Source organism: Odontomachus brunneus, unplaced genomic scaffold, assembly GCF_010583005.1.
Source record: "Odontomachus brunneus isolate Ranch 3 - 2012 unplaced genomic scaffold, Obru_v1 Obru_scaffold_040, whole genome shotgun sequence".
Taxonomy (NCBI): domain Eukaryota; kingdom Metazoa; phylum Arthropoda; class Insecta; order Hymenoptera; family Formicidae; genus Odontomachus; species Odontomachus brunneus.
The window spans coordinates 748,623-768,024 of NW_022639490.1; the positions used below are offsets into that span (position 1 = coordinate 748,623).

The 19,402-nt window shown below is 28.7% G+C and overlaps 1 protein-coding gene and 4 long non-coding RNA genes across 10 annotated transcripts in view; 4 read left to right on the top strand and 1 right to left on the bottom strand.

Moving 5' to 3' along the window:
- LOC116844206 overlaps positions 1–4,007 on the top strand; it is a 9,519-nt gene extending 5,512 nt beyond the window's left edge. Inside the window, exons 2-4 of one of the 2 annotated variants that reach the window (XR_004378023.1) lie at positions 491–1,103; positions 1,436–2,874; positions 3,781–4,005. This is a non-coding gene — a long non-coding RNA (uncharacterized LOC116844206). Of the gene's footprint in view, positions 1–490; positions 2,875–3,780 lie in introns of both variants that reach the window. The other variant, XR_004378022.1, reaches the window with a different exon arrangement.
- The window catches only part of LOC116844192, a 280,321-nt gene that overhangs the window by 134,762 nt on the left and 126,157 nt on the right, over positions 1–19,402 (bottom strand). The window lies entirely within an intron of this gene.
- Positions 4,988–8,572, top strand: LOC116844198. The gene is made up of 5 exons (XR_004378008.1): positions 4,988–5,060; positions 6,685–6,803; positions 7,045–7,083; positions 7,173–7,659; positions 8,424–8,572. It is a non-coding gene; the product is annotated as an uncharacterized LOC116844198 (long non-coding RNA).
- On the top strand, positions 9,029–15,228 carry LOC116844211. Its single transcript, XR_004378030.1, has 3 exons — positions 9,029–9,833; positions 10,756–14,285; positions 15,116–15,228. It is a non-coding gene; the product is annotated as an uncharacterized LOC116844211 (long non-coding RNA).
- LOC116844196 lies at positions 17,269–19,096 on the top strand. The gene is made up of 3 exons (XR_004378005.1): positions 17,269–17,283; positions 17,605–18,156; positions 18,947–19,096. It is a non-coding gene; the product is annotated as an uncharacterized LOC116844196 (long non-coding RNA).

Here is a 19,402-nt window from a genome sequence, read left to right on the forward strand (position 1 = left end):
TTTTAAGAAAATATAATGAATTAACTATGTTTGTTAATGTTGTTCATATTGGCTTTACAATCCAAAATGTTGCAAATTAAACTGACAACTATTAACATTTCTTTGTTTTATTATAATATAATAATAATGTTATTATAATATAGTTATTAACATATACTACTCTATTAATAGATATATAAGAATTATATGATCATTAACATATTAATAATTAATATGATATATTATTATATTAATATTATTATTTAAATAATAATAATAGTTAGTAAAATGTGTATTTTTTTAAGTATATTTATCCTACTTTCATGTGTAAAAAAACCAGTGATACTGGTACCGATTTATCTGAAATCACGTTAGATTTATAATTAGATATAATTATATTTTACACAAGTTTTATTTTTATTAACCTTTTTTTATTTCTGCAAAAAATTTTATTTTGGTTTTCGATAAATTTTTTCAGGAAATACGACATGTATATTTTGTTTGTTTACAGGAGGTCAGTAGTTCAGTAATAGTATTTCAGCAGAAAACCGGATGCACGGTAGAATGCCAAAATATCGTCGCCGCAGCACAACGTAATGACAAAAATATTATGTGTACCGACAAAACTTCAATAAATTATTAGTCCTGCCTAGAATACGTGCTTATTTAAATTACATTACATCTTATACATAACAATATAATAAGAAATGCAATAAATTATATTTCAGTTTTGACATATCCATATAATAGAGAAATACTTCGACTTTTCAGTGACACTTTTCATTAAGAAAAGATTACAGATTGAGCAATACATACATATTTCTATCAATTCATCCTGTGCATTACATATATGGTCCACAAACAAATAAATTAAATTATATTTTTTATTAATTCTTCAGCGCATTTCCTCTGCGTGTCTGCTAAAAAGCGCGGCCATCCGGCGGCAAAAAACAAACGTCATTAGACGAGGACGTGGACGGAATAAATCATGCTTCATTATTCTAACTACTATAAGGATTTGATATTAACATTGGAACAAAATTTATTGTGAATATGCATAGAAAGAGCTTGTGTGCTTTTGGCTAGCTTCCTGGTAGGAAAACATGTAGCTGATGCAAAGAGAAGTAAGTATTTTATTAAAAGAATATATTTAAAAATATATTCAATTTTAAAAGAGATAGAATAATTGTAATGTACAGTAGTTCAAGCAGAGAACCAATCGCTACCAAATTTATATGTCCCAGAACATATATTTTCTTCACCAGTAATAACAGCCGTATTCAATTAAATGAACAGCCTTTTTAACATTCAAATTATTATTATACATCAGCTATCATTCTATTTACTATTGTTTGGGACAGATATGCCTTTCCAAAACCCTAGTGGATTATTATAGTCCCAGCTCTATCGCTTTACCGTCAAACATATAACTTCAATTTTTTTTTTGCAAAAAAAGCATTATGCCGAGTGTTCAGCGTTACAATCCACAGGATATTTTAGACACTTTCCGACAATTCAGAAAAAAATGTTTTAGAAGAAAAATTCATCTGTTCCGTGCAAACTACCACATGCAGTACAAAAATTTTGGTAAAACTGCATAAAAGGTAATACTTTACCGATTTTTTCTTTTTGAAGTGTTTTAAAATAGTATTCTGTATATAAAGTGGTATATATAGAATAGTATTTTGAGTAATTTATTCCTATAACTATATGGAGATCGCATGTAGTTTCTGAGATATTTGAGTTTAAAGTTTTGAAAATGTACATGTTATAAATGGATCTAACCCTGGCAATTATACATAGAAATACATAAAAATATAGTAAACAATATTAAATAAATTTCAATATTGAATAATTTTCAATTTATATTGTATACAAAAATTTTGTTTCATTTATAAAATATCTTTTGTTAATAACTTTTTAACAAACAATGAGCGACGCTTAAAACTTTTTAAATGTTACTTAAGGACATATCCGTGATAACATAGGCCAATATCGTAAGAGCACGGTCCTCTATTCAGTATTTTTACCACGTTTTCAACCATGAGATCGAACCATGTGAACTGAAAGTGACTTAATAGAATAGTGTTCTGCGCGTAAATGAAAATAACGGAATTTGCAAAATTACCATTACATAAAATTGTATGCAGTTTTGCAAAATTGTCCAAATTTTGCTATAAAAATCTAAATAATACCAATTAATTAACTAGATAATTTATAATTTTCTATTTTACTAAACTTGTACTTTTAGACAATCCCTTTAGACAATCTGTATAAAAAATCGCAGGAGAAAATAGTTTCTTTATGTTTTCAATGGATATGCCGAGTATAAGTTCTTTTTACATCACTGATATTCATTTTTTGCAAGTGCCATCTTCAGTCATGGCAAATTATATGTTAATTTTTCCTACTTCACAAATACACTACAGAAATTGCGTCATTAAAGAGAGAGGAGGAACAATGTTATAAAATAGAAACACGCGTTAGAACAGCGACTAGACACTCGGTGTAGTGGATAATATAATGAACATAATGAACCAAAGTGAAATAAGCGATACGTGAAGTGCTAACTAAGAGAAAGAAATCTAGAAAAGGAGATACGAAGTTTTGGAAACACAAACATCAATCGAATTTATAAACAAAATTCATATTGCTCTTTTATATTGCTGTAAGATGAAATTTTCCGTCTATATTCTATTAGTGATAATAATACTCAGTTTAGTATCAGACGGCCTTTGCCAGAGACGTGGTAACAGACGGAATCAAGTATCAAGAAATCGGCCTAGAGGACTAATCACGAATAATGTAATTACAAAGGTGCGTTCGAGAATGTGTCCCAGAGGTCAGAGGCCGGTTATGGGAAGATGTCGCCCGACCGGGAAATAGAGTTGACAGGTAGTGACATATATCCTTAAAATTTAAAGAATATGTTTAATTGTAACATGTAATATATTCTTAATAAACAAAAATTCCAAGTAACAAAACTGAATAATGCGTGTTTATGTCTCACAAAATCTTTAAAACACAGCGCGCAATTTAAAGACAAATTCCACAGAAACTGAATTTGCGTGCAATTATAAGAGTGTAAATATTTTACTTAACATTAAAGCCAGCGGCACACAGTGCTTGTTTTCATGCTGGATTACTTGCTAATTGGTGCATATCTGAAAATGGATGGAAATACACCAATCAAAATAGAGTATTTCCATCCAGCAAGCAATCCAGCACGAAAACAAGCACCGCTACTGGCTTAACGTAATAATATTACCATTACATATTTCCTTATATAATCTCTCTCTCTCTCTCTCTCTCCCTCTCTCTCTCTCTCTCTCTCTCTCTCTCTCTTTTTTTCAGATATTTTAAGAAAATATAATGAATTAACTGTTTGTTAATGTCGTCCATATTGGCTTTACAATCCAAAATGTTGCAAATTAAACTGACAAATAATAATTATTAACATTTCTTTGTTATATTATAATATAATAATAATGTTATTATAATATAGTCATTAACATATAGTATCTATATTAATAGATACACATTAGAATTATGAATATGATCATTAACATATTAATAATTAATATGATATATTATTATATATATATTATTATTTAAATAATACAAAAAAAACCAGTAGTACTGGTACCGATTTATCTGAAATCACGTTAGATTTATAATTAGATATTATATTTTACACAGGTTTATTTTAATTAAATTTTTTCTATTTCTACAAAAAATTTTATTTTGTCTTACGATAAATTTTTCCAGGAAATACGACATGTATATTTTGTTTGTTTATAGGTCCAAAGAGATCAGTAGTTCAATAATAGTATTTCTGCTAAAAACCGGATATACAATAGAATTCCAAAATATCGTCGCCGCAGCACAAAGTAATGATAAAAATATTATGTGTACCGACAAAACTTCAATAAATTATTAGTTCTGTCTAGAATGCGTGCTTATTTAAATTTACATGTTATATATAAAAATATAATGAGAGAAAGAAAGAGAATTATGCAGTAAATTATATTTCAGTTTGAACATATCCTTATGATAGAGAAATACTGACTTTTCGTTAAGAAAAGATTAGAAATTCAGCAAAAGTTTGCATCGTATACTTCAAACATAATTACATACATATTTCAATCTATATATTAAATGTATAGTTTTTGAACAAATAAATTAAATTACATTTTTTAACAATGCGTCAGCACATTTCTTCTGCGAGTCTGCTAAAAGGCGCACCCATCCAGCGGTTATAAACAAACGCAGTTAAACGAGAACGTGGAGAGGATGAATCACGCTTCATTATTCTCTCACAATATTGTTTATGCGATAACCCTTCCTCCAAGCTCTTTGCCTTCAATTTGACTCTATACTCTCTTTAGCATCGTTTCATATTGTTAAACAAATTTATTTGCGGCCGAAATTATTTCTTTACGCCTGTCACCACGTGAGAGTAACACGTCAGTACTTTTATTTCATATGTATTCATTTGCTGATGCAGCCAGAGTATTGCATCTTGATGCATAAAATGTGTAGAAGTCGAATTACGTGTAGTTGAAGAAATGCGCAATAAGCGTCGATAAGCATCTTCAGAGATGCGATGAAAGCAATGAAACAATCGATCAGCGTTTTTTATCTATTCTAACTAAACTGATCAGCCTAAATTTATATAGTTTTGTAACCTTACTTTCTGTTTTCGTTTGTAATGTCTCTAGAAATATTTATCAACATTAAGTAATAAGTATAAAAGTATAATTATAAGTAATAAGTATAAAAGTATAATTATCTTCTGAAGATGTGCGCAGCTAAAAGTAAAGATAAGATTTTTCAAACCGTTAAACGAACGACTCAGCCATATTCATCTATTGAAATTTCGTGCGTGACTTTCTCATATTAAAGAATATATTAATTAATTCTCATAACCGGTTCTTTTTACATATGATAGTAATGAAATTTTACATAATGCGAAGGACATGAGGATTATAAATACACGACGCGCAGAAGAGAACTGACTATACATGTTTATTTCGCGAAAGGATAAAGACCCGAACTTAAGAAAAACAGAGGAAATCACGGTAAGTCCGTACATTATAAGAAAACTTGACGTGAAGATATTGAAGAAAAATACGGAATATTGTGGTTGCATTTTGAAACATTGAAGAATGTTCAGAGGAGCGAGAAAAGATAAATAAGAAGTGATAAAGTTGTACAAGAATCAGAAAGATCGCGTACAAAGAAATACAAGGAAAGAAGGTTGAAGAAAACATTTAAGGATAAATCGTAGTTGATGTAATTTTTTTTTCTAATGTTTAGATCACGAAAAGTGTATTTAAATTTTTGCATGGCACGCCATAAAAACACTTCTTAATGTCTCTTTAATAATTATGCTAACGACCGTCATTGCAACATCACTGGGAATATCCGAACGTGCCTTGTTATATGCGCAAACCACTACTAGTTACAAAACGAGCAGTTTATTTGTGCAGACACCTGCTATCATAACCTTTCTTGATAGAAACAGAAAGCCATATCTATCGGGTCAAAAACAGGGTAAATTCGGAACATGTCGCGATAGAGTATAACAGTGAAGACATACAGATATATCCATCAAATCAATAATTAGGATTACCACTCGTGAATCACTTAATTGCGTGACAGATAGTACAAAAAAATAAAATATTACAATTTCAAGTGAAGCAATGTATCATAACACGTGAAACTGCTAGAAATAAAAATCGTGTTTGCGAATATTTCACAAGTCATCATTTCAACTAATTTTAGTATCATCGACATTATTAAACATGGAAATATTATGTCCAAAAAAATTAATAAGCTTCTAAAAATATATACGTGTCAATTTATAAAGACAAAAAGAGCAAACTGAATAAAAAAGAGCAAACTGAAAAAAAAGATTTTTTATCCTATAATCTTTTTATAAAATTTTTCAAAAATCTCTTTTAAAATGTTGTTCAGTACGTTTAATTGTTTTGATTTAACTATTCATGTATGCAAACTTTGAGTCTTATTATCATATAATTATTTTTAGTACATTTATTTTTATTATTTTTATTTTATTATTTTTATATTATTTACTTATTACTTTTACATAATTATGCAAATATTTATAAACAATGTAAGTACATATAATTATTTCCTAAAGTTAAATAAATAATGATACTTGCAAGGATATTAGATCATATGCACGTTACCAACAATCATTTAATTATTCAAGCATCTATCATCATTTACAACTAAGCAATTCTTCGATCCATACAATAAAGTAATATATTTTAAACTTATAATTATTTGTCATTTGAAACAAGATATGCCAATTTATAAAACAGGTTCTTTCTTATAAGAAGATCAGGAGTGTCAAATGCAGAAAAATAGTATGAAAACGCATTATAAACAGTAGATATATGATAAAGAAACCACAATACATTTTTTTTTCATTATTGGGACGATAACCGTACAAGAACAAAAATATTCTGCATATCAACGAGGTTTCAGCAAATTTATGCTATTAAATCTGATCACGAAGCGTGTGTATTTAAATTATATTTCTAATTATGCGCGTGTATAGAATAAACTGCGGAATTAATAACATTTTATTTGCACATGCCGAAGTGATAGAAATAATAACGGCTTTCGGCAGAAAGGACATATTTACTTCACTGATACATTTCATTGCTCTTCCAGCTTGACTGCAAATAGCAGCCAGTATTTACTGACATATAGTGAATTATTTCACATTGGTCTAGTCGTCGCGTTGTTTTTAAAACTCATTCAACCAGGAGGTGTCGATGTGAACTGGAAATGTAAGTTAATGGAGTAATATTCTGCGCGTAAATAACGGAATTTGCACAATTAACATTGTTTACAATTGACTGCAGTTTTATAAAATTGTCAAAATTATGCTGTAAAAATTTAAATAATACCAATTAATTTACCAGATAATTTATAATTTTTTCTGTACGCTAAATTTGTATTCTCTGGGCAATCCTTTTAGATTATCTGTATAAAAAACTACAGAAGAAAATATAGTTTTAATGCTTTCAGTGCATATACCGGGTATAAGTTCTGCTATCTACTTCCTAGGTGATATTCATCATTCAGTGATTTCATCACCTTCAGTTGCGGTTTGTAATACCACATACTAATCTAATATTTCCTGCTTTATGATACAGAAATTACGTCACCCAGAAAAACTTCTACATTATAAATAAGAAACAACCGTTAAATGAGCAGTTAAATACACGGTACAGTGGATAGGATAATGAATATAATGAGCCAAAGTGGAGTAAGCGATACGTGACATGTAAATGTAGCGATAATTTGTAATAATTAAGAGCAAGAAATCCAGAGAAGGAAATACGAAGAAGTACAAAGATCGATCGAATTCAACTGATAAATAAAATCCGAGTTGCTCTCTCGTATTGCTGCAAAATGAGACTTTTTGTATACATTCTATTAGTGATAATAATACTCAGTTTAGTATCAGACGGCCTTTGCCAGAGACGTGGTAACAGACGGAATCAAGTATCAAGAAATCGGCCTACAGGACAAATCACGACTCAGGAAATTACAAAGGTGCGTTCGAAAATGTGTCCCAGAGGTCAGAGGCCGGTTATGGGAAGATGTCGCCCAAGCTTCAGAGGCAAATAGAGTCGACAGGTAGTGATATATATCTTTAAAATTTAAAGAATGTGTTTAATTGTAATATATAATATATTCTTAACAAACAGAAGATCCAAGCGACAAGATTGAATAATGCACGTTTGCACTTCACAAAGTGAAGCACAGAGCGCAATTTAAAAACAAATTTCACAGAAAATGAATTGCGTGTAATTATAAGAATGTAAATATTTTACTTAATATTAATGTAATAATTATCATAATATATTTAATTACATAATCTTTCTCTTTCTCTCTTTTCCAGATACTTTAAGAAAATATAATGAATTAACTATGATTGTTAATGTTGTTTATATTGGCTTTACAGTCTAAAATGTAACAAATTAAAGTAAACTGACAAATAATAATTATCAACATTACTTTATTATATTATAACGTAGTCATTAATATATATTGAAATTATTATTATATAATTATTAATTATATTAATAACTAATAATATAATATTATTATATTAATAATAATAATTAGTAAAATGCATGTTCTTTTATGAATTTATACTACTTTTATGTGTGAAAAAGGGAATGGTACTGGTATCGAGTTATCTTAAACCACGTTAGATTTATATATATATATATATATATATATATATATATATATATATATATATTTAGATATAATCTTATTTTACACAAGATTTAATTTACTTAAAAATTGTTGTTAAATTCTGTAAAAAATTACATTTTGGCTTACGACGAATTTCTCCCGACAATACGACTTGCGTATTTTATATTTGTTTACAGGCCCGAAGATATCGGAATTTCGACAATGTCAGTTGAAAATCGGATGCACGGTAGAATTCCAAAATATCGTCGGCGCAGCACAATTACATAACAAAAATATTCTATGTACTGACGAAGTTTCAATAAATTTATGTTATTAGTCCTGCCTATAATGCGTGTTTATTTAAATTATATTATACATAACAATACAATGAGAAAGAAAAAGAAATATGCAATAAATCATATTTTAGTTTAGACATATCCATGTGAAAGAGAAATACTGACTTTTCAATGACACTTTTCATTAAGTAAAGATTACAGATTCAGCAAATACATACATATTTCTGTCAGTCCATCCTATATATGATATGTATGGTCTTCAAACAAATAAATTATATTATTTTTTTTAATAATGTGTCAGCGCATTTCCTCTGCATATCTGCTAAAAGGCGCGGATATCCGGCGGCGAAAAACAAACGCAATTAGACAAGGACGTGGGCGGAATGAATCACGCTTCATTATTTTAACCTAACGTTTTAATGACGTTTTAAGGAAGTCTCTAAACGTTAATAATACGTCATTATGACGTTGTATAGAAACGTCATTAAGACGTCACGAAAAAGATGTCTTAAAGATGCCATTATTTAGTCACTTGTCGTTATTTAGTCACTTGCCGTCAATCCACCGGTTATGACCAGTTTTTGATGTCATTTTGACGTGAGTTTGCTACCTGAGTGTTTAGACAATCTATAAAAAGCACAGGAGAGGATAGTTTCCTTATGTTCAGTGGATACACCGGATACAAGTTTTTTTATTTACGTAACTTTATATACGTCATATTCATTTTTTCGCAAAAAGAGACTATGTAATCTTCAGGTGTGGCAAATTACACGTTAATCTGCATTCTTCCTACTTCACTTTGCGGAAAATGAATCATCAGCAGCAACTTCTATATTACAAATACAATCACGCGTTAGAAGAGCAATCAATCATTCGGTGTGATCGGATAGTGTAACGAACACAATAAGCCAAAGTGAAGTAAGTGATACGTGAAGTACGCGGATATAGCACGCTAATTTCAGATAATTAAGTGGGAAAAATCTAGAAAAGGAGATACGAAGTTTTGGAAACACAAAGATTAATCGAATTTCGATTCAATTTACAAATAAAATCTGTGTTGCTCTTTTGTATTGTTATAAGATGAAATTTTCCGTCTGTATTTTGTTAGTGCTATTGATACTCAGTTTAGTGTCAGAGGACCTTTGCCAGTACCGTGGTCACAGACGGAGATTTCGGAATAAAAAGCCGAAATTTAACCCGTCGCTCTTCAACATTAAGCCTTTTATAGGCCCGAATTCAGGCCAAAAACCGCCGTGTCCCCGAGGTCAGATGTCGGGTATGAATATGTGTCGCCCAGTCAGAAAATGACAGGTAGTGATATACATCTTTAACTGTTAGAGAATGTGTTTAATTGTAACAGATAATATAATCTTAACAAACAGAAGTTCCAAGCCATAAGATTGAATAATACGCGTTTGCGTTTTACAAAGTCTTTAAAGCACAACGCACAATTTAAACACAAATTCTACAGAAACTGAGTTTGCATGCAATTATAAGAATGCAAATATTTTATTTATTATTAATGTAATAATATTACCATTATATATTTGATTACATAATTTTTCTCTGCTCCTTTCTCAGATTCTTTAAGAAAATATAATAAATTTGTTTGTTAATTTACTTTGTTTGTTCGTTTACTTGAATTTTTCAAAAGACACTACGCAATTTTCTTTTTCATAATATTGTAGAGGACTTCAAGACAAACTCAATGCACTATAAAAAAAGTATCATTTTTATTGATATTTAATATCAAATTGGCAGAATTATTATAAATAAAATGAAATTTTATATTGGCTTAACAATATAAATTAAAGTAAACTGTCAAATAATAATTATTAATAGTACTTTATATTAATAATTTACTTATAATTTTACTTATAATATAGTCATTAACATATATATAGTACTGTTAATAGATATATTTAGAATTATAAATATGATCATTAACATATTAATAATTAATATATGATATAATATTATTATTTAAATAATAATAATAGTTAGTAAAATGCGTATTTTTTTAAAGTATATTTATACTACTTTCATGTGTAAAAAAACCAGTGGTACAGCTACTGATTTATCTGAATTACATTAGATTTATAATTAGATATAATTATATTTTACACAGTATTTATTTTTATTAAACATTTTTTTGAGTTCTGTAAAAAATTTCATTTTGGCTTACGATAAATTTCTCCAGGAAATATGATATGTATATTTTGTGTGTTTACAGGCTCAAAGAGATCAGTAGTTCAGTAACAGTATTTTAGCTGAAAACCGAATGCACGGTAGAATTCCAAAATATCGTCGCCACAGCACAGCCACATAATGACAAAATTTTAACTTAACATTTTAATGACGTTTTCAGGAAGTCTCTAAACGTTAATAATATGTCATTATGACGTCGTATAGAAACGTCATTAAGACGTCACGAAAAAGACGTCTTAAAAATACCATTATTTAGTCATTTGACGTCAATTCGCGGGTTATGACCAGTTTTTGACGTCATTTTGACGTGAGTTTGCTGAGTTTTTAGACAATCTTTAGAAAAAACCACAGGAGAGGATAGTTTCCTTATGTTCAGTGGATACACCGGATACAAGTTCTTTACGTACGTACAAGTTCTGTATGTACGTCATATTCATTCTTTCGCATAAAGAAAACTATGTGACTCTCAGGCGTGATACGTTAATCTGCATTATTCCTCCTCCTATTTTGTGTACCGACGAAACTTCAATAAATTCATCTTACTAGTTCTGCCTACAATGCGCATTTATTTAAATTATATTACATGTTTTACATAAAAATATAATGAGAGAAAGAGAGAGAACTATGCAATAAATCATATTTCAGTTTAGACATATCCATGTGATAGAGAAATAATGACTTTTCAATGACACTTTTCATTAAGAAAAGAATAGAGATTCACAGCAACAGTTACCATACAGATATTTCAAACATATTACATACATATTTTAGTCCATCCCATACATTATATATATAGTCTTCATACAAATACATTAAATTCTATTTTTTACTGATGCGTCAGAGCATTTCTTCTGCGAGTTCACTAAAAGATGCAATCATCTAGCAGTAAAAAACCAACGCAATTAGACGAGAACGTGGAGAGGATGAATCACGCTTTTTTATTCTAACATTGAAACTGTTATAATGATTTGATGTTCACATTAGAACACAAAATATATTGTAAATCTGTGTAGAAAAAACTTGTATACTCCTGGCCAGTTTTCTGGTAGATAAACGTGTAGCTGACGCATAAAGAAGTAACTATGCCATGTCTAGGTATAGCTTCCGGAATGGAAAATCAAGTAACTATGCCGTTAAAAAATTATATTTAAATTTAAAAATATATTTAATTTTAAATTTAAGGAAAAGTTTTTAGAATAAAACTTCATCTATTCTATGCAAGCTATCATGCAATAAAAAAAATTAAAAAAAACTTTTGATTATTTAACATGTAATCAATGTCATTTTAAATTTTTCATATGGCATTACGCAATTTTCTTTTTCATAATATTGTAGACGACTTCAAGATAAATTCAATACACTATATAAGAAATATAATTTTTATTTATATATAATATCATATTGGCAGTGTTATTATAAATAAAATAAAATTTTATTTTATTTAAGTTAAATTAAATTTTATTTTATTTTTAATTTTAATTGTGTATCGGAAATGTTTATGTTTACGTACTACATACATCTAGTCAGAGCTTGTAAATACTGCTATTTAAAGTAATGCTGCCAATTTGATATTAAATATTAATAATAATACTTCTTACATATAGTGCGTCTTAAAATTCTCTATAATATTATGAAAAAAATTGCAAGGTTCCATTTGTAAAATTCAAGGTAACATTGATTTCTTTATGAAAATAAAATTTTGTTTAACATTTTTTTATTGTATATGGTAGCTTGCATGGAACAGATAAATTTTCATTAACAACAAAAATAAACTTTTAAAAAACAGCATTAATAGCGAAAGGGTTAAATGAAGCTCAATAGTGTTTCATTAAATTATTATGATAGCGCGCAATATAGCTACAGGCTTTTACGAAAACTAATCTTGCGTATATGTGATTATATGTGAAGATTATTTTATTTAATATACGATATAATACACGATATGTTCGAAATCATTTGGTTATATATTTAAACAGATCCTTAAAGAGCGCAGTTATCAAATTTACTGTAACTATTAATACCGATGATGTTGGCTCAGTAATCTTAAATGTTACAAACTTAAGTGAACTGACTCACAATAATTAATAAAGAATATGTATTCTCTCTTTTGGATTAGGATTTACGTTATCATAATTTATGGAAAGGCAATTTTTGTATTTTGTTTTATACAGTTTACTGTCCCTAAAGATTTCTTGTTAACTCTATAAATAATACCTCTTGAAAAGTTACATATAGGTTTGTCACGGATTTCTTTCGAAAATACGACATGTGTATTTTATGTATGTTTGCAAATATCAGCAAATTCCAGCAATGTCAGGGAAAATCAAATTTGAGGTTACGCTCTAAAATATTATTGGGGCGATAACCGCGCAAGGACGAAAATATTCTGCGTATCAACGAAGTTTCAACAAATTTATGTTATTAAGTCCGGTCACGATACGTGTGTATCTAAATTATATTACTAACTATATACGAATATATAATAAACTATGGGAATAACATTTAATTTGTATATGCCCAAGTGATAGAAATAATAACGGCTTTCGACAGAAAGGACACATTTACTTCACTGATACATTCCATTGCTCTTCTAGCTTGACTGCGAACAGCAGCCAATATTTACCGACATATAGTTATTTCACATTAATGTAGTCGGAGTGTTATTTTTAAAACGCATTCAACCAAGAGGTCGATGTGAACTGAAAAGTGAGTTAGTGGAATAATATTCTCCGCATAGATAACGGAATTTGCACAATTAGCATTGTTTACAATTGATTGCAGTTTTACAAAATTGTCAAAATAATACCAATTAATTTACCACATAATTTTTTCTTTTACGCTAAATTTGTTTTTTTTTTTGGACAATCTTTTAGATTATCTATAAAAAAACTACAGGGGAGAATATAGTTTTAATGCATATGCCAGGTATAAGTTCTCCTATCTACTTCACTGATATTCATTACCATCAATCACGACTTGTAACGGCACATATTAATTTGCATCTTTCCTGCTCTATAATTTAGAAATTACGTCGGAAATTGCTTAGAAACGGAGCAACTTCTATATTATAAGTAGGATCACGCGTTAGAATATCATTTACTCGGTATGATGGATAACGAATACAACAAGCCAAAGTAAAGTAAGTGATACGTGAAGTACGCGGATATCATACTTTAATTTGAGATAATTAAATGGGAAAAATTTAGAAAAAGCGATACGAAGTTTTGGAAACACAAAAATTAATCGAATTTCGATTCAATTTACAAATAAAATATGTGTTGCTCTTTTGCTACAAGATGAAATTTTCCGTCTGTATTCTGTTAGTGCTATTGATACTCAGTTTAGTGTCAGAAGACCTTTGAGAGTCGTGATGACAGACGGAAACAAGTACCGAGAAAACGGCCAAGAATGCCATTAGGTATATGTCCATTCAGTCGTGCAGACGTGAATTCAAATATAAGACCGCCGTGCCCCAAAGGTGAGAAGCTGAGTATGGGAAGATGTCGTCGCCCTGCAAGATATGATAGATAGTGATATACATCTTTAACTGTCAGAGTATGTGTTTAATTGTAACAGATAATATAATCTTAACAAACGGAAATTCCAAGCCACAAGACTAAATAATACGCGTTTGCATTTCACAAAGTTCTTGAAGTACAGTGCGCAATTTAAAGACAAATTCTACAGAAACTGAGTTTGCGTGCAATTATAAAAGTGTAAATATTTTATTTATTATTAGTGTAATAATATTACAATTATATATTTGATTACATAATTTTTCTTCCCTTTTTTCTCAGATACTTTAAGAAAATATAATAAATATGTTTGTTAATGTCGTTTACTTGAATTTTTCAAGTGGCACTACGCAATTATCTCTTTCATAATAATTATAATTATAATAATTATTATAAATAAAATAAAATTTTACATTGGCTTAACAACATAAATTAAAGTAAACTATCAAATAATAATTATTAATAGTACTTATATTAATAATTCATTTAAAATTTTATTTGTAATATGGTCATTAACATATATATAATACTATTAATAGATATATTAGAATTATGAATACAATCATCAACATATTAATAATTAATATATAATATAATATTATTATATTAATATTATTATTTAAATAATAATAATAGTTAGTAAAAATGCGTATTTTTTAAAAGTATATTTATACTATCATGTGTAAAAAAATCAGTGGAACAGATGCCGATTTATCTAAAATCACGTTAGATTTATAATTAGATATAATTATATATTTTACACAGGATTTATTTTTATTAAACATTTTTTCGAGTTCTGTAAAAAATTTCATTTTGGTTTACGATAAATTTTTTCAGAAAATACAATATGTATATTTTGTTTGTTTACAGGTCCAAAGAGATCAGTAGTTCTGTAATAGTATTTTAGCCGAAAACTGGATGAAGAATTCGGTAGAATTCCAAAATATCGTCGCCGCAGTACAACCACATAATGACAAAAATATTTTGTGTACCGACAAAACTTCAATAAATTCATCTTACTAGTTCTGCTTACAATGCGTATTTATTTAAATTATAATACATGTTATACATAAAAATATAATGAGAGAAAGAGAAAGAACTATGCAATAAATCATATTTCAATTTAGATATATCCGTGTAATAGAGAAATACTGACTTTTCAATGACACTTTTCATTAAGAAAAGAATAGAGATTCACAGCAACAGTTATCATACAGATATTTATCAAACATATTACATACATATTTTAGTCCATCCCATACATTATATGTATAGTCTTCATACAAATAAATTAAATTCTATTTTTTACTGATGCGTCAGAGCGTTTCTTCTGCGAGTTCGCTAAAAGGCGCAATCATCTAGCAATAAAAAACCAACGCAGTTAGACGAGAACGTGGAGAGGATGAATTACGCTTCATATATCTAGTCAGAACTTGTAAGTACTATTATTTAAAATAATGCTGCCAATTTGATATTAAATTTTAATAAAAATTATACTTCTTATATGTAGTGCGTCTTAAAATTCCCTACGATATTATGAAAAAAATTGCAAGGTACCATTTAAAAAATTCAAGGTGACATTGATTTCATTATGAAAACAAAATTTTAAATCATAATCAGATTCACAAAATTTTTTCAACATTTTTTTATTGCATATGGTAGCTTGCACAGAACAGATAAATTTTAATTGCAGAAACAAAAATAAACTTTTCAAAAGCAACATTAATAGCGAAAGGGTTAAATGAAGCTCAATAGTATTTTATTAAATCATTATGATAGCGCGCAATGTAGCTACAAGCTTTTACGAAAACTAATTTTGTGAATATGTGATTATATGTGAAGTTTATTTTATTTAATATTAATATGTATACGATATGTTCAAAATCATTATTTGGTTATATATTTAAACAGATCCTTAAAATGCAGTTACCAAATTTACTGCAACTATTAATACCGATGATGTTGGCTTAGCAATCTTAAATGTTACAAACTTAAGTAAACTAACTTACAATAATTAATAAAGAATATGTATTCTCCCTTTTGGATTTAAATTTACGTTATCATAATTTATGAAAAGGCAATTTTTGTATTTTGTTTTATACAGTTTACTGTCCCTAAAAATTTATTGTTAACTCTATAAGTAATACCTCTTGAAAAGTTACATATAGGTTTGTCACGGATTTCTTTTGAAAATATGACATGCGTATTTTATGTATGTTTGCAAATATCATTCCAGCAATGTCAGGAAAAACCAAATGCGAGGTTACGCTCTAAAACATCATTGGGGCGATAACCGCGCAAGAGTAAAAATATTCTGCATATCAACGAAGTTTCAGCAAATTTATGTTATTAAATCTGGTCACGATACGTGAGTATTTAAATTACATTCCCAAATATGCGCGTATATAATAAACTTCAGGATAAATAACATTTTAATTTGCATATGCCCACGTGATAGAAATAAAACGTCTTTCAGCAGAAAGGATATAAAACATGGTTTTTGAGCCGTGCCTATACGAAAGCATCAGCTAGCATTTCGTCGAACATTCATTTACTCATATTCATCAGTTTATTTATTAATAACTTTTACCATCATCACGGGACGAGTAAAGACTTTCCTGTGCAGTTTAGTCCACTTATGTACTTAATAACAACATTTTATACAACGTAATAGCAAATGTATTCATTACCACAATCTTTGTATACAATGAACGAAATAAGTATTTGGAATAGTTTCACACTCGGGGAATATAAATTTCTATACAAACAAAACATTTAAAACTGAATTCACGAGAAAAGAGACAAGAGACACGAGCTTGTATCAACTTTACTTAACACCTAGTTTATAATACCTGTTTACTTTACTAGTACATTTCATTGCTATTCTTGCTCGACTGAAAACAGCAGCCAATATTTACCGACATATAGTGGACTATTTCACATTGATCTGGATGCAGTGTTATTTTTAAAACGCCTTCAACCATAAGATCGATGTAAACTGGATATGTGAGTTAGTGGAATAATGTTCGCGAATGAAGGTAACGGAATGTGCAAAATTACCATTGCCTACAATTGACTGCAGTTTGCAAAATGGTCCAAATTTTGCTATGAGAATATAAATAATATCAATTTATTCGATAATTTATAATTTTTTTTACATTAAACTTATACTTTTTAGACAATTTTTTAGACAAACTGTATAAAATTCCACAAAAGAGGATAGTTTCTTTATGCTTTCAGTGTATATACCGAGTATAAGTTCTTCCATTTACTTCACTAGTATTAATTTTTTCACAAGTGTAACCTTCAGTCATGGAAAATTACAAGTTAATATGCATTTTTCCTCCTTCACAATGCAGAAATTGCGTCATCCGGAGCAACATCTATGTTATAAATGGGAAGCTCGCGTTAGAACAGCGGCAAATCACTGGGTGCAGTAGATAGTATAACAAACATAACGAGCTAAAGTAAAGTGAAGATACGTGAAGTGCGCGCGGATATAGCATTTTAATTTTAAATAATTAAGAAGAAGAAATCCAGAAAAAAATACCAAGTTTTGAAAACGCAAGGATCGATCGAATTTCGATTCAATTTATAAACGAAATCCGTATTGCTGCAAGATGAAATCTTTCGCCTGTATTCTATTAGTGATAATGGTACTCAATTTAGTGCCAGAGAACCTTTGCCAGCAAATGAATAATCCGAGCAATCAGCCTATGGGACCAGGCATGAATCAGCCTATGGGACCAGGCATGAATCAGCCTATGGGACCAGGCATGAATCAGCCAGGCATGTTTCGGCCTATGGGAACAGGAAGTTGGCGTCGACCTATTTTAAGACGGGGTCCGGGTTACTACAACCGCGGAGGCGGGATGCCAATGACAGGCGCGGGCAACATGTAGAGTTGACAGGTACTGATATATATTTTTAACTACCCAGGAATGTGTTTAATTGTAACAAATAATAAAATCTTAACAAACAGAAGTTCCAAGCGACAAGATTGAATAATGTTCGTCTGCGTTTCACAAAGTCCTTCAAGCACAATTTAAAGATTATATTCACAGAAACTGAGTTTGCATGTAATTATAAGAGTGCAAATATTTTACTTAATAATAATGTAAAAATGTTACCTTTTCATATTTAACGACATAATTTTTCCTTCTCTCTCTTTTCTAGATATTTTAAGAAAATATAATGAATTAACTATATTTGTTAATGTAGTTTATCTTGGCTTCACAGCCTAAAATGTTACAAATTAAAGTAAATTGACAAATAACAATTATTAACATCACTTTGTTATATTATAGTATAGTCATTAACATATATATTATTATTAAGATATATTAGAATTAATAAAATATAATTATTAATTGTATTAATAATATATTAATATGTTAATAATTTAATATGTAATATACTATTATTATATTATTATTCTTATTATATAAATAATAATAATAATGATTAGTGAAATGCGCATTTTCTTTAAAGTAAATTTACGCTATTTTCATATATAAAAAAGCGAGTGCTACTGGTGCCAATTTATTTAAAATTACGTTAGATTTATAATTATATATAATCTTATTTTACACAGGATTTATTTTCCTTAACGATTTTTTTTAATTTTGTTAAAACTTATATTCTAACTTGCAAGGAATTTCGCTCGAAAATATGACAAATATATTTTATGTTTGTTTACAGGCCCAAAATTCAGAATTTCGACAATGTTAGCTGAAAACCCGATGCACAGTAGAATTACAAAATATCGTCGCCGCAGCACAACCACATAATGACAAAAATATTTTGTGTACCGACGAAATTTCAATAAAATGACCTTATTAGTACTACATACAAGCATGTTTATTTAAATTATATTACATGTTATACATAAAAACATAATAAGAGAAAGAGAGATAACTATGCAATAAATTATATTTCAGTTTAGACATATCTATGTGATAGAGAAATATTGACTTTTTAATGATATTTTTCATTAAGAAAAGATTAGAGATTTACAACAACAATTTCCATACATATATTTTAAATATATTACATACGTATTTTAGTCCCATATATTATATGTATGGTCTTCATATAAATAAATTAAATTATATTTTTTAATAATACGTTAGCGAGAGGGACAGAAGACACTAGACA